Here is a 16,220-nt window from a genome sequence, read left to right as displayed (position 1 = left end):
TGCTTGAAATCAGCGCAAATTTCATTGAAATTCAATGCAAGTTTCATTTCTTTTTTCTTCAGTCTCTGGGTCATAGTCATAGAGACATCAAGTTTTCGTTTAAGGATATATTTATAATATTTATTTTTGAAGGTTCATTTTATAAAATTAATGCCATTAGCCATTAAAGATTTTATAAAATTTTCATAGCTGATATATACCTAATAAATAATATGCTTTAAGAACCATATTAAATTATACATCATACAGAAATACGAAAGAACCATTTTTAACCACATTTTTCTATTCAGTCTCTTTGCATGTTTGCGTGGGTTTCAAATTCCAGTTTTTAAGTAAAAATTTCCCCGCGCCACGGCCTCCATCACTAGGGTTGCAAAGGTGTACGGAAGTGTCGGAATTTTAATGTGGTCCCTTCGCACTAACTGGTAGATACGCGTTGCCATAACAACGTGGTTGTTTTTTATTTAAAGCATCGTAATAAATATTTATTTCTTGTTTTAATAGTAAATGCATTAGTAAGTTATAGTAACTGAAAAAATAAGGATAAAGTTCTTTAAACAAATTTATGTATTCAAATAGAGTTAAATAATATACTTTCTCCATCCAGTTTATAGGACAGAATCCTCTGAAAGAAAGTGAATGTGGGCGTGGTTTACCGGGGTTGAAATTTTGCGCAGAAGTTCATTGCGCATACTAAGAGCAGGACAAGAAATTTCAGTGTAGCTATTCGCTCTACTTTTGTATCTTTACCATTTTCATGTTATCCTAATACCGTTTGTTTTGGTTTTTGGCCGTATATGGAAGGGGCGACAAATTTATTTTCTACCAAAAAGAAGTTTCGACAGTAACCTAGATTTTTTACCTTTTTGGTCACCTGGATATTTTAATTGCAGAAAGTCTATTTCTTTATATAATTTTAGTTCTATTCTAAGTATTTTGGACCATCAATGGTTTTTCGGGACCTGAAAGAAATGATTCTGTAGCCTATGCCTATATCCTCCTATAGCCTTTGTAGTCTGTACTGCAATGTGTACGATATTAAAATGTATTTTGTACTTTTTCCTTTGGTATGATCAATAAATTCATTGATCCATTATAATATCGTACACAATTAATTTTCCATTGCGAATGAATAGGTACAATTATTAATATATCAAATGAGGTGGTACAATTAATCTAAGCAATTAATATATCAACTATAGGTATCTATTTCCAACGAATACTCAAAAGTCATATTACGAAAACTTAAATTCAGAATTTTTCTTAGTATCGAGGTATCTACTTCCATGAAACATTGCACAGGAAAATAATGGACATGTAGACCTAATTTAAAAGTTTCGAATGTTTTGTTAAAAATTTTAAGAAGGTATGACCTAGGTATTTTAATTGAATTTTATTTAAATAGCGCCACCGCAATTATTGAAACCTTGATGCTGTGTTATTTAAGTTTACTTACCAGAGCTACATAAATAAGTTTATAAATCAAAACATTACATACTAGGTTACCATAACTATAAAAGAGAAATTAGAAGAAATTATACTTAGGTACATTGTTAAACGAAATAGGTACATAATAGATATTTTTATAGTTTCTGTATGACGATAAATTCTTGACACAAACGTATACGGAACGTGTTGCGAGAACATTCAATTTTTTATTTTTTATTAACTTGAATAATAAAGAAAACGTTGTCTAGGTGTTATAATTAATCTGATATCCATTGATATGTTTTCGCGCGTTTATCTATCAAAGCCTCTTCATACTTCATATGATCCTAGTAACAGATGTTTTGGTTTACCGGTTGTTACGTCATGACCGTGACGATAATACAAAGAATGGCAGGTATGTTTTGTTCGGCCTATGCATTCCGAGTTGAGAAAATTTACCTGCATTTTTGAAGTGAAAACTTCTTTAGCGGCCGGCGTTGGGTATAAAATCTTAAACCCGCGTCAGGACACGTGGCCTAATCGAAAAAGCGTAAGACGGATTTTTTTTTAGCCCTTATATTCCATGCGTAAGACGGATACCATTCCAAAATATCAAACATGCTGAACGTTAATAATCAAGTTTTCACTTCTGCCGGCACTCCCGGAGTGCAACCCGTCTTTTTTTTTATAATTGATTTGTTTTCTATTACCTCACTTCCAATTAAAATTCATTAAACAGGACTAACAAAACTTCAGTTTGCAACAAATTCAACAAAGTAAACAAAGTGAAAAGTTGGTCTAGAAATGTCACTTTGCAATTAAGAAGAAATGTAAAAAGAATGTCTTAAGACATAAAAGCAAGTGACATAAAGTATTCGTGCGGTTAGCTTCACCTGAAATTTCGTTTACTTTTATTGCCTCCACGTGTAAGCTGAAACATAAAGAATACTATAGTTATTCTTTGTCGAGTTGTAATGAAATTTAACAACATACATAAAATGTAGCCCAAGACACGTGCACATGCCACTTTCATCCTAATAAGGGTTACTGAAATCGTAAATTTAAGGATGGTAGAGTTCCTAGCTCTATATTTTGAAGTGGAACTTCTTTTTCACGTTGAGAGTAAAATTTCAAGGTCACGTCATGGCAACAGCGTCACGTCATGGAGTAAGGCGACGATTTTGGTATCTTTGAATCTTGCCAAAGAAGTTTCACTTCTGACACGTGTGCTCGGAAAACACGCTCTTTTTTTAGTTATAAATCTTCAGTAATGTAACTTTTGCATTTTTAAGCTATACTATCAATAATTACAGAATAATATAAAGGCACATTTTCTACCAAATGTAGTCTGAAAAAGGTATTATGTACCATATTATTGGAAAAAAAAATGTTTTGGCAGCTCATTAATAATTTATTAATTATTTTTATCACTTTACTATGCTAGTTATACAAATTACTTAAAACTAAAACTTATAGCTAAACTAGCACAGACGGCGGCCTTATCACTAAAAAGTGATCTCTATTATCTTATATTTTTATTTCAATTATAAAATGTTTTATTATTTAATTAATACTGATCAGGGTCGTAATTTTAATAATACAACCTACATTAATATTGAATTGTCAAACCGTTGTTTTATAGCCAAATTTAACAATGAGTGAGAGTGGACAGTGGACGTAACGGTTCGTAAACCAAAACAAGCGTTACCAGGGCCGCATACCAAAGTTGGAGCTTTAAAGCTCTATAGTTCTATACTACAAAACTTTACTGAAACCACTTAAACTTAAAAGTAAAATATACAAAATTTTATTAATACGATATATTATGTATATGGTTTTAAGTATCTTTTTTATTTTATGAAATTCTCTAGTATGTATCGATTTCATAACAGAACAATAAAGCATCAAATTTCAAACTTATCATGAAAATGCAATGATTAAAAGTGCAATAAATGGATGTTCCAAGTGGTTTTATTTAAATGCAAATTTTAAGCATTTTTGGTGAAATTTAAGATATCATGAACCCTCGGAGGTCAACAGCTTTCAAAGAACTAGGGTCAAATCAGGACATCGAAGTAGACAAGCCCCGAACTATTGGTTCTGATTGCCAATTGTAAAATTTATTGCCTTGTAATGACAAGGCACTTTAAAATTTAAATTAACTTCAACAATAGCCCTTAGCTTGCGGGCTGCGACTATTTCATTTGGAGACTTTTAATTATGTGCTGAGTGCCATATAAATTATTAGTTAAAAGTTTTTAGGTCAAGCCTATATACTGACCAATCCTGGTCCCCTGGTCCTTAATTAAAATTTTATTATGCTGCTAGACTAGTTTTAAACAACAAAATAATGTTTTTGAAGTAAAACTTCTTTAGGCGCGACTAGGGAGTAACTCAGATTTTTTTCTGACGGAAGTAACGCTGTGTAGTTTCCGCCATTTAAAAATAATAATTCTGATTGGTTGTAAGTATATGTCATATTATACTACACGCTTCTTGACTTATACGCCAGCTAGTGGCAAATATCATAAATCATAATCAATTAGGATTATTTATTTTCAAATTTTCAAACGGATCAATTGTGAATAGCAAAGTGAATGAAAAATTAAACAGTTTTAAAAACATTATTTTAAATTGCAAAATTTTTTGAAAATCTCTAAATATACTTGTTTATTTATTACTTTTAAAATAAGTAAATAAAAAATAAATTTTCTGACAATTGCGACATTTTATAATATTCAATAACAAGGTTATATTGACATGTGCGTTTTACTTCAATCGCGCGTAAAGGTTACACGCACACACTTTTTTTTTATCTGTTACCTACGTAACTAATTAATTAAACTCTGTGCGAATTGCTTGTTTTGAATGCAAGTCGTATTCATAACTTCGTCAATAGCCATCAATTTTCTAGAAGTTGTAAGCTAATAGACACTTCAGGGAAGAGTGTAAGAATATATAGCAAATTAAAATTCAAAGTACTCATTTTCATACGTACACTGGGCTTGTACGACATGAACTAATGTACTACTAATACAATTACACGATTCTAAGAAAGCTCTACACGTTGTTTGTTCCCATTGATAGATACGTCACGATTTATTGGTAGTATCCCGTGTTAAAGAGAAAACGAATTAATATTTTCTTATAGTATTTTAGTTTCGCCGTAAAAAAAATAATGTATAATAATTGAGATAGAGAATAAAAATGCAATACATCCATCCATTATTTATGTATTTTTTCAGTAACGAATAATAAGTCACAGTGGGTTCGAGTTTTCGCAATGCACTAGGATGCTCTAGAAATACGATCATACAAAAAATAAAATAAATTTAATATCTACAGAATGATTTCGAAAATAGTCATTGAATTTTAAAGAACATTTGGAAAAAACTATGAAATTCATTATTTAAAATCGTAACATACATCATACATCCTAATATAAAATTCTCTCTACTACTACTCTATTTCAGTTGATTTTAATATACATTAGTCACGTCTTCAATCAAATTCTTTAGATCCAAGTGTATCAGTCTAAAAAATACACCAATAATCCACTAAAAGCAAAACCAATCACTGTCCAATGGAAACGTATCATTAAGTGATATTAACGAACACATCCATTGATCAAGTTTATACGGAACCGCCCACACTGTGTCAAGGACATGCCATAAACAACTGTTGTTGGTTCATTGTTTTCTAATGTGGGCTGGAAAACTCTCTATTTAATTAATTAAAGTATGTATGGCGTTTGTTTAGCAATTTTGTATGTAGTTAATGCTAAAGTGTTAAATGCCGATAATGTGAAGTACCTTTTTTGATGCTTCTATTATGCAATGTAATGAAAAAAGTTTTTTTAAATGGGTAAGATAACACAAAATTTCGAAAATGAGAAAATCGAAAGGTGCAAGTATAAAAAAATCTTTTCAATCAATCGCCTGAAAAACTAATTATTCGTAGTACGATAGAATACTTCAAAAAAAGCATACTGATGCAAATAAGCTTAATTAGCATTATATTGCTCACAATTTCCACTGCAACAGAAACAAAGTTCAATATTACCCACATACGAGTGAATATATTCACAATGCCTTCATCAGAACTTGTTTTACACGTGTAAGCCCTATTTGTGAATGAATGGCAAATTAGTGTTGTGCTCGAGTATGAGTGAGTTTGACAAGTTCAACTTGTTAGGATCGTGCTATATTTTGAAGCTATTATCACAGCTATTATATAAAATAACTAGCGACCCGCCCCGGCTTCGCACGGGTGCAATGCTGATACTAAATACACTACAGAAAAACTGTGAACGTTGTATATAAAAACATAGCGGCCCGGCCGGCCGGTACCGCCGCAAACGCTACGTCCCGCAATTTTTAAATCCGTAATATCTTCGAAAATATTCACTTAAATCATACGGTGTAAAGTGCCATATAGATCTATATTAAATGAACAATGTATTCTAAGTATTTAATTGGTTAAGGATTAATGCTGTATTGGTGAAAATCGCTTCGAAAATTAGCTATTATTCGTCGTAAAAAGTAAATGACAAAAAAATGTTATTGTGGGTTATCCGTAAGAGATAGACATATATCATCGCGGACTTTTCTGTAGACCTTTTCAATGTGTATAATACTTAGTACATTATTTTGATAAAACTCGTAGGGTTCAGCCTGCGTTTGCAATATAAGCGGAAACAATGTAATTTTTTACATCACATTAGAAACCTCAAAAATAACAGTACTTCTCCACTATTTAATGGATGTTATTATACATATAAACCTTCCTCTTGAATCACTCTATCTATTAAAAAAAACCGCATCAAAATCCGTTGCGTAGTTTCAAAGATTTAAGCGTACAAAGGGACATAGGGACATAGGGACATAGGGACAGGGAAAGCGACTTTGTTTTATACTATGTAGTGATGATGTAGTATAACATATAAATATATTAAATTTAATGTGAAATAAAACAAGAGGTTTCCGCAAGTACAATAATTGTACAATAATTTCAGAAAGTCACTGATTCAAAAATTCATAGACGACACGAAAATATCTTTAATATTTTTTTTTTTCAGACTGTTATTGAACGAATCAAAATAATGATATAAGAACAGAACCAAATTCTTTTTTAATTTTGATGATATAAAATTTGTGTAGGTACCTATCTTTTGCTGATTTTTTTGTTGTTTTCTTTTGAAATGTTTTGACCTTTTTCACTAAAGAAAAAAATATATTAGTAGTCCATTGAATGAGTCCCTCCAAGGGGGGTCTAGAGTGCGTGAGTTAGTAACGTAAGATGTTTCTTCGGAAACATGTCAAGAGTCCCTAGGTAATAAACATACTAAAACCCCGGGACACTAGGAGGAGCCCCGGAGTGGGGGGAGGGGGGGAATGGGTCCATTTTTTCATTTTTCGCTTAAATCTCAAAAACGGTACATGTTAGAGAAAAACTTTCAAGGAAAAGTTGAAAGGCCATAAAATTATCTACAAGTTGTACCTGAATCATTTTTTCCTATATCCTACCGTTTCTGAGTTATACGCAGTAAAAAATGATTTTGACCCGAAACAATTTCCCCATACCGATCAAAAAATATTTCTTTCTTCCAAAAAACTCAAATGTGCAACTTGTGACCGGTACTGATAGATTGCTCTTAATTAGGTCCATAATTGGTAAAATAAACACATTCCTCCATGGAAGCCTTTAGGAGGAATCGATTGTCAAAATATTTTATTAGGGCAGTTTGAGTTACTGAACTTGATCTTTTTATTTTTTTCTTCCAAAAAACTCAAAAGTGCAACTTGTGACCGGTACAGATAGATTGCTCATAATTAGGTCTATCATTGATAAAAATACCAGATTCCACCACGGAGGCGTTTACGGGGAATTGAATTTTATCAGGGTAGTTACGATACTTGAACTTTTTATTTTTTTTCTTCCAAAAAACTCAAAAGTGCAACTTGTGACCGGTACAGATAGATTGCTCATAATTAGGTCTATCATTGGTAAAATAAACACATTCCTCCATGGAAGCCTTTAGGAGGAATCGATTGTCAAAATATTATATTAGGGCAGTTTGAGTTACTGAACTTGATCTTTTTATTTTTTTCTTCCAAAAAACACAAAAGTGCAACTTGTGACCAGTACTGATAGATTGCTCTTAATTAGGTCTATCATTGATAAAAATACCAGATTCCACCACGGAAGCGTTTACGGGGAATTGAATTTTATCAGGGTAGTTACGATACTTGAACTTTTTATTTTTTTTCTTCCAAAAAACTCAAAAGTGCAACTTGTGACCGGTACAGATAGATTGCTCATAATTAGGTCTATCATTGATAAAAATACCAGATTCCACCATGGAGGCGTTTACGGGGAATTGAATTTTATTAGGGTAGTTAGTTAAAAAGTTCAAGAATCGTAACTACCATAATAAAATTCAATACCTCCTAAACGCCTCCATGGTGGAATCTGGTTTTTTTATCAATGATAGACCTAATTATGAGCAATCTATCGGTACCGGTCACAAGTTGCACTTTTGAGTTTTTTGGAAGACTAAAAATAAAAAGTTTAAGTATCGTAACTACCCTAATAAAATTCAATTCCCCGTAAACGCCTCCGTGGTGGAATCTAGTATTTTTATCAATGATAGACCTAATTATGAGCAATCTATCTGTACCGGTCACAAGTTGCACTTTTGAGTTTTTTGGAAGAAAAAAATAAAAAGATCAAGTTCAGTAACTCAAACTACCCTAATATAATATTTTGACAATCGATTCCTCCTAAAGGCTTCCATGGAGGAATGTGTTTATTTTACCAATTATAGACCTAATTAAGAGCAATCTGTCAGTACTGGTCACAAGTTGCACTTTTGAGTTTTTTGGAAGAAAAAAATAAAAAGATCAAGTTCAGTAACTCAAACTGCCCTAATATAATATTTTGACAATCGATTCCTCCTAAAGGCTTCCATGGAGGAATGTGTTTATTTTACCAATGATAGACCTAATTATGAGCAATCTATCTGTACCGGTCACAAGTTGCACTTTTGAGTTTTTTGGAAGAAAAAAAATAAAAAGTTCAAGTATCGTAACTACCCTGATAAAATTCAATTCCCCGTAAACGCCTCCGTGGTGGAATCTGGTATTTTTATCAATGATAGACCTAATTATGAGCAATCTATCTGTACCGGTCACAAGTTGCACTTTTGAGTTTTTTGGAAGAAAAAAATAAAAAGATCAAGTTCAGTAACTCAAACTGCCCTAATATAATATTTTGACAATCGATTCCTCCTAAAGGCTTCCATGGAGGAAAGTGTTTATTTTACCAATTATAGACCTAATTAAGAGCAATCTATCAGTACCGGTCACAAGTTGCACATTTGAGTTTTTTGGAAGAAAGAAATATTTTTTGATCGGTATGGGGAAATTATTTGAGCCAAAATCATTTTTTACTGCGTATAACTCAGAAACGGTAGGATATAGGAAAAAATGATTTAGGTACAACTTGTAGATAATTTTATGGCCTTTCAACTTTTCATTGAAAGTTTTTCTCAAACATGTACCGTTTTTGAGATTTAAGCGAAAAATGAAAAAATGGACCCATTCCCCCCCTCCCCCCACTCCGGGGCTCCTCCTAGTGTCCCGGGGTTTTAGTATGTTTATTACCTAGGGACTCTTGACATGTTTCCGAAGAAACATCTTACGTTACTAACTCACGCACTCTAGAACTTTTTATTCAATGGACTATAGAGAAAGAAGTTATTTAAATTAAAACTACCATGTATTTCCTTGCTAGTTGCTACCACATAATAGACGATGAATAAATATACTGGATATTTATATTTATAACAATGTTTGTCTTGTTATACCCCTTCGCCATTTTTGAGTATAATATATTTTTAGCTTAATATTTGACAGTGGCTTAAAACAAGAAGCACGTGTCGGGAGTCACAAATTTTGGTTCATAAATATAATCCAGGAAATAGGTCTATTTCACATTTGATCCGAATTAAATGAACATTCATGGATTTATTTATCTTAATGAAGGATAAGGAAGAGTATCGAAATTATACAAATCTTAAAATACTTGCTCTAATAAAAATGTAATGTTTTCATTGAGTTTGTTATATTGTAGAAGTAGGTAATTTAGTATAAAACAAATAAAATTATTTAAAAACAGAATTTAAATGCCACAATAACAATAATTTTTAATTAAATATAAATAACTCATAATCCAAAAAAACAATAAATGACTCATAATCCAATAGAAATTCGATCTTCTTAACCAAAAACTTTCTCCTATGTCTCACTGTACGCGATGAAACATCAAACATCCCACATCTGACAAATCTCCATTGTAAAGCGAATAATAAATAATGATATTTGAGTAGGTATTAGTGCTCTTCCTGAGCCTAAACTTTTATAAGAAAGATACCTATTATGTATATAGAATAATATTATATAGATTGTTAAATACCAACATATCGAAAAAACGTTACTGAATTAAATGAGGTGCCCCTTTTTAAGAGACCTTCATAGGTAAGCTTTTTTTTTTCTTTTTCCAAATTGGACTTTAGGATCTCACGCATTTTTTCCTAATTTTACATCTAACTGAAAGGAAAGAATATGCAAAAACATCAGGCTTATTTTAATATGTATATTGAAACCTGATGTGGTTTTCTGTATAGTTAATACTTCTCCATTTGGGGATGTAAACTTTATAAATGTTTTATTCATTATTTATCTTCGACTAATAAAACTTCGCGCTTCGGAATATATAAACCGCATATGAAAATAGAATTTATGGATCCAATACATTTCCACTTATCATAACAAGATCGATTGTTTTGCTATCCAATCATGAATTATTTACAGACTTATAGTTCAACTTCTTTCAACAAATTCAAGTACTAATCCATACTAATATTATAAATGCGAAAGTAACTCTGTCTGTCTGTCTGTTACTCAATCACGCCTAAACTACTGAACCAATTTTCATGAAATTTGGTATGGAGATATTTTGGTACCCGAGAAAGGACATAGGCTACTTTTTATCCCGGGAAAATGACGCAATCCCGGAAATCCCACGGGAACGGGAACTATGAGGGTTTTTCTTTGACTGCGCGGGCGAAGCCGCGGGAGGAAACCTAGCACATATATTATAATTCGGTTGCTTGGAAGATATTGCTTTTTAGCAATTAGGTTGCTTTAAAAAAAGGCGAATTTACAAACATTCACCTTTCATTTCTATAGATTTATTTTTATTATCTCAAGTTGTTTACAATCTGAAATCCTATGATAATATGTAAAAAGGAACATACTAGAACCACAGACTAATAATAATATACTACGTATCTAGAACTTAAGAGGAAGGTTTATTTTGGTTTCCGTTTTTGGGACTCGACCAAAGTAAGTTTCGAAAATAAAAAAAATAAATTTACATATGCGAAACAACAACAACTTTTCATTTCTCTAGAAACGGGTTCGAATCTCGTCCATTGCTCATCGCGGGGTCATTGGGCCATTGGTTGGGACAATACATATTTAAATATTGAGGATATTGGTTCCGTATATTCGTTTTTTTGTCTGATTTTTTTTACAGTCTAATCCCTACTTATTAATTAATACGTCTAATGAAATCTCAGAAAAATGTGTAAATTAGAGACAACCATAGTGGAGAGAAAAAATTTTAAAACCTTCTTAATAAATTTCTAAAATATTTTTTTATCGTTTTACAAAAGCTTTGCTTCTACGGTGCATTGCATAGAGCAGCGCTACAGATCTGTTAGGTTTTAGCCATACAGTTTAATACTCAATAGTATATCAGAATTATGAAAGATGTGAATAGTATTCCATAATATGAAAAATATTTGAAAAATATGATCCCAAATCTATTCTCACATATTTGCAAAAGGAAAAGAATAGATATCAAAGAAATGGGTTAACTTTCACAAACGAAAACAGTATTTTTACCTGTTTGATTAAAAGAAGACATGTTTGATATTTGAATACAAACAAAATAAAATGTACATCAATTTTCGCTTATCTCTCTTTGTACGGAACTCTAATAGTGCGTAGGACTACCATTATCGAATTGTACCTACATCTTTATAATGATCACAACATATTCAATACAATAAAGCTCATAATTGCGTGTAATAAATCTTATCTTTCATCTTAAATATAGTCAAACATTTCCTAGTAGTGTTTAGAAAATTGGAACATAAAAGCTTTCTAAACAAGTTAACTAATTAGTCATTGTTTTTATTTATTATGACTCTAACGGGTTCCTTTTATTTTGTTATGGAAGACGTATTCACAAGCTGCTGTTGGTGTATTTTTTAATATAAAATATATTGTGGCTTTGAGTACCTTCTAGAATATTTTTTCAGACTCTACAAAATTCCTATCAACAGATATGTGTCACTACAGGCTACCATACAATTTAGGAGTTAGGCATTCGACTCTAATCTAGTGATGAACTAGGTATATCTAAGTACATATAGTGATATTTTTGTTTCTGGTTACCTTTTACCGTGGTTGCCTGCTAGAGATCACTATTAAGTGATAAGGCCGCCAAATTAGTTGTAGGTACTCTGTTCTTACTGTAAGTAGTTCTAAGGTTTCCTATTTGTACAACTATTAAAGTGTAAAATTAATTAATAAATAAATATTGCCCTTATATTGTAGACGTGTACACGTTCATAGAAAACAAACTCCAATGAGGATTATGATGATTCTGTGTTGTTGCAAATATTATGTTGCGTGACTAATTACCATTACGAAGCATTCCAATGTCGATTATTATTAATGAACATGGAAGTTCAACAAACCTTTTACATTCCATGCTATCCTGGTACATTGTTTTGACTTTTCACCTTGTTTTATAAACATCTTGCCATTGCAATAAATACAACAACCGGAACGCAGAAAATGTGCGCAGAACTGAAACGGAAACACGTATTTAACTTATGTTTGTTGAAGCACTTCCTAAACTAGTATTAGAAATAGAATATACCCTATGTATTTTTACTTTATAAATGTATGATATTATTATGTAGACAATTGAAAATATTGTTGTAAGTATGTATACCGGTATAGGTAGTATTATTTTATCTGTGAATTAAAAAAAAACCGTTAGGTACCTAAGTGGTATGAAATGCTGTATTTTTATAAGAGATGAATTAGTAAATATTGTAAATAAAGTAGTTATAAAAAAGTGAAAACTAAACACGTCTGATATACAAAGCTGCGTTCCAGACTTTCAGCCAACCTCACTCAGTATGAATGTATTGGTCTAGACATAGAATACTTCGATTCTGTGCTGCCCTAGTACCTGTTGTTTTGGTTTGCAGGCTGTGTATCGAACAAAAAAATATTTTTGTTTTATTTCTATTTTCTTAGTTTATAAGGTAAAAAAACTTTATTTTAACATCACAAACAAAACATACACCATCTACTATAAAAGGAGAAAGCATATTGCGGTATTAACTTAATATTTATGACTCCAACAGCATCTTTTTCCTTATCAAATGACTATCAAAATATTTGGGGATGATGTCTCGAAGGCCACCCTTGATCCTAGCATTGGCGGCTCGAGGCCACTCTAATAAGGCTCGAGATGTTATTACCAATATTGTATTCCCTTTTGATGCGACCTTGGTCTGCGAAAATGCTTTCTGAACCACACATCCCTTGCAAAAGGGGATATATTATTTTAATGACATTATTTAATCATTATAAAAAATCATAAATGAAATTAAAATGAACTCGTTTTTTTGCGCTCTTTGTGTGCATTGACATTTTCAGAATTTACAAGAAATTATGCTAATAAATTAAGAATGATATTTGGTACAAAGAGCTTTTTTACCTAAGCTTTTGCTCAATATTTCTAGCGTTCATTGTAATTTTCTCAATAATATTTACAAAAATAATAAATACCTATGTAGACGCTACGGAAAATTGTTTTATGTGCATCCTATTTCCCTTTGGTAAATGGTAAAATAAAGCAATGGCTTTTAAAATATGTATTTTTAGTTTTTAACTCAGTTGACAATTGACACTACCTTCTTTCTGTTTGTGTCTTATCTATTTTCTGGCTGCAGTTACATCGTAGGCGATTTCAAAAAAGCTTTCCTTATTTTAAGCTTTCGCTACCAATTCTAAGTGTTCCGAAGTGAATATTGTCTAAAGGAATTTTAATATTATTTGTTTTTAAAACGTTTAATTTTAAACATAACTAAGATATAAATAAACCTAGGTAGGTACGTACTACTATAAAGATGTAGATTTCTAATGATAAACTAATTGTTAAAATTGGTCGAGTTAATTTTATGAACTTGTATTTGGTACAGTCATTGGGTATAGTTAAATGGATGAAATCATAATGGAAAACGCGTTACATCGTAAAGAACAAACATGACATTTTTTAACGTACTAATACTAACTCTTTATAATATAAGTTTAAAAACCTCTGGGTATTTAATAAATTCAAAGAACCGAAGGACCAATATCTACTAGGACCTCCAAAACAGTCTGACAATTGCCGTATCTCATTACGGGATCGTAAAAAATTCAATACTATTACCCGTACAGTCACCTTCTTCAGACTGTTTCCAAGATATTTGATACTGCATATTATTATCACTGGTGTAATAAAACTAAATGCTCTCTTTTCGAAGTTCATTGCTTTATAGCTCTTATACATTTATGATACTCTGATAAAATTGAATCATAGTGATAATGTCTTCACACTTTTTGAAACCACAAGAACATGAAGAAGCAGCAAAAATACTAAAATTTCAACTCGATTATAGCTTAGCTTCGCTAAATAATTTAATTTGCATATTTAACCCCTTATTGCATGAATTATTAAGGAGATGAAATAAAAAATATTTTTTTGCAAAAAAGTGTTTATTAGACCTTACATTATGAGATCAATTTGAGGAAAAAATTATTTACTTATATTATAGAAAATATGAAACAACAATATGGAATCAACCAAAGCTAATAATATTATTACATTGATCACATAACATAACTTTTAGGTAGAACTCACACTGTTGACCCCTTGAACCTTGAACCCTTTAAATAAAAACGAAAAATACAACAAATTAGGTACGCATAGCTGAAACAGTATTTGACTCAAGTCTCCATAATACAATACTTATTTTATTCTGTCTAGGTATTTCGTGTATCTATTTGAAGCTTTTTATTATCTCATCATAAAAATGACACTAAGCATAGACTATAAATTTCCACCCAAGTAGACATCAGACAAGGGTTAATTTTATCTTCATTTTCTCGCATTTACACTCATGGGATATAATAACAAATTTAGAAAGGTCATTGCCATTTCATACTTTCTTAGGAAACCTAACAAAATGCTTATTCATTTCTTTGGTACATAAAAGAAAGAAATGCTTGGGAAATCTTATAATTTTAATGTTGCGTATAATCAAGTTTCACATTCAAAATGTGTAATAGGATTTCAAAGGATAATATTTCTACGCAGTAAATCAGAATAATTTTTATATGAAAGGACGTATTTGCAATTCTTTTTAAAATGAACATCGTAGATATTAATATTAATTGTAATTATATGTCGATAGGCATAATATATTATTTCCAGCTTGTTTTGTAGGTTGCTACCTTTTTGCACATCGGACTCATTGTGAAAATAAAACGTAATAATCACGAGGATTAGAATTTTGAAATCACTACTTTTACTATTTTATGAAAAAAATGAGTTTTTCGCAAAAGGCTGAAATCGACCGTGACAGGACTCGAACCTGCAATCTTCGGATCCGAAGTCCGACGCCTTATCCATTAGGCCACACGGTCTTGTTTGGGATGTTCTAAAAATAGATGCAATTTTAACACCTAGTGCCTAAAAATTTTCTACCTTTCATAGTATGGGAAATATCAAATACCTAAGTAAAAAATATAGGTTATATTAAAACACAATGTGTACTTATTTATTTATATAATAACTTCCGATAGAGACTTTATAATTAACACGAGCAAATAAAAATAATTTTCACTCAACTAATAGCGATGTTTAATGAATAATTATTCTGTGATCGAGAAAGTAAAAATTATAAAATTTAAAACGTAAGTACCATTGTAACAAAAAGTAAATAAGTGTATTAATAATGATCTTTTGAGTATTATAATTATCCATTATTCAAAGTAACAATCAAATGAATCAATGTTCTAGTTTTGAAGCCCAGTAACTAGCTTTCTGTTGTAGTTGCTTAAATTAATATTATTTTAGGACGAAGGTTAGGACCAAAATCCAAAGTCTTGTATTTTTTGTGGTGTTTTGAATATTGAGATAGCAAAATTACCATAATTCGTTGTCAAGAAAAAGGAATACAATAATAATAAAAAACGAAAAATAAAAAAGGGCCTGAGAAAGTACATTTGGCACAAAACCAAAACAATGGGGACTAGGAGAGCATGACCAGCGAGAAGGTGGGACACCCCAAATACGTTAGAAAGAGGGTGCAATGTCGAGCCCCTGTTTCCATTAATACTAAAATATGAACTTTAGGCTCTTAGCATGAAGATTCAGATTGAACTACTGACAAAAACTTTCGTAGCCTGCAAACAATATTGCTTTTTCATTCCCGCATATTCTACACCAGGGTGCATTTTCGTACATTGACATCAGCTGCTACGAATGTAGGCCATTAATTTTATTTCTTAATAGAAAATATAAAATCCTTAAATAATAATTAATTAATAAACATTTTAAAGGTTAGTTTCAAGAGAAATGATTATTAACTGTTT

At 31.3% G+C, this 16,220-nt stretch overlaps 1 non-coding gene across 1 annotated transcript; it reads right to left on the bottom strand.

The window, feature by feature from the left end:
- Positions 1-15,196: 15,196 nt before the first annotated feature.
- Positions 15,197-15,269, bottom strand: TRNAR-UCG (transfer RNA arginine (anticodon UCG)). Its single transcript has one exon. It is a non-coding gene; the product is annotated as a tRNA-Arg (tRNA).
- Positions 15,270-16,220: the final 951 nt, after the last annotated feature.

Source organism: Colias philodice, chromosome 21 (genome assembly GCF_061535455.1).
Source record: "Colias philodice isolate Cphi_HAF_F1 chromosome 21, ilColPhil1 Martin Lab GWU primary, whole genome shotgun sequence".
In the NCBI taxonomy this organism is placed as follows: Eukaryota; Metazoa; Arthropoda; class Insecta; order Lepidoptera; family Pieridae; genus Colias; species Colias philodice.
Note: the sequence above shows the minus strand (reverse complement) of the source record. Positions and strands in the feature narration are given on the sequence as shown.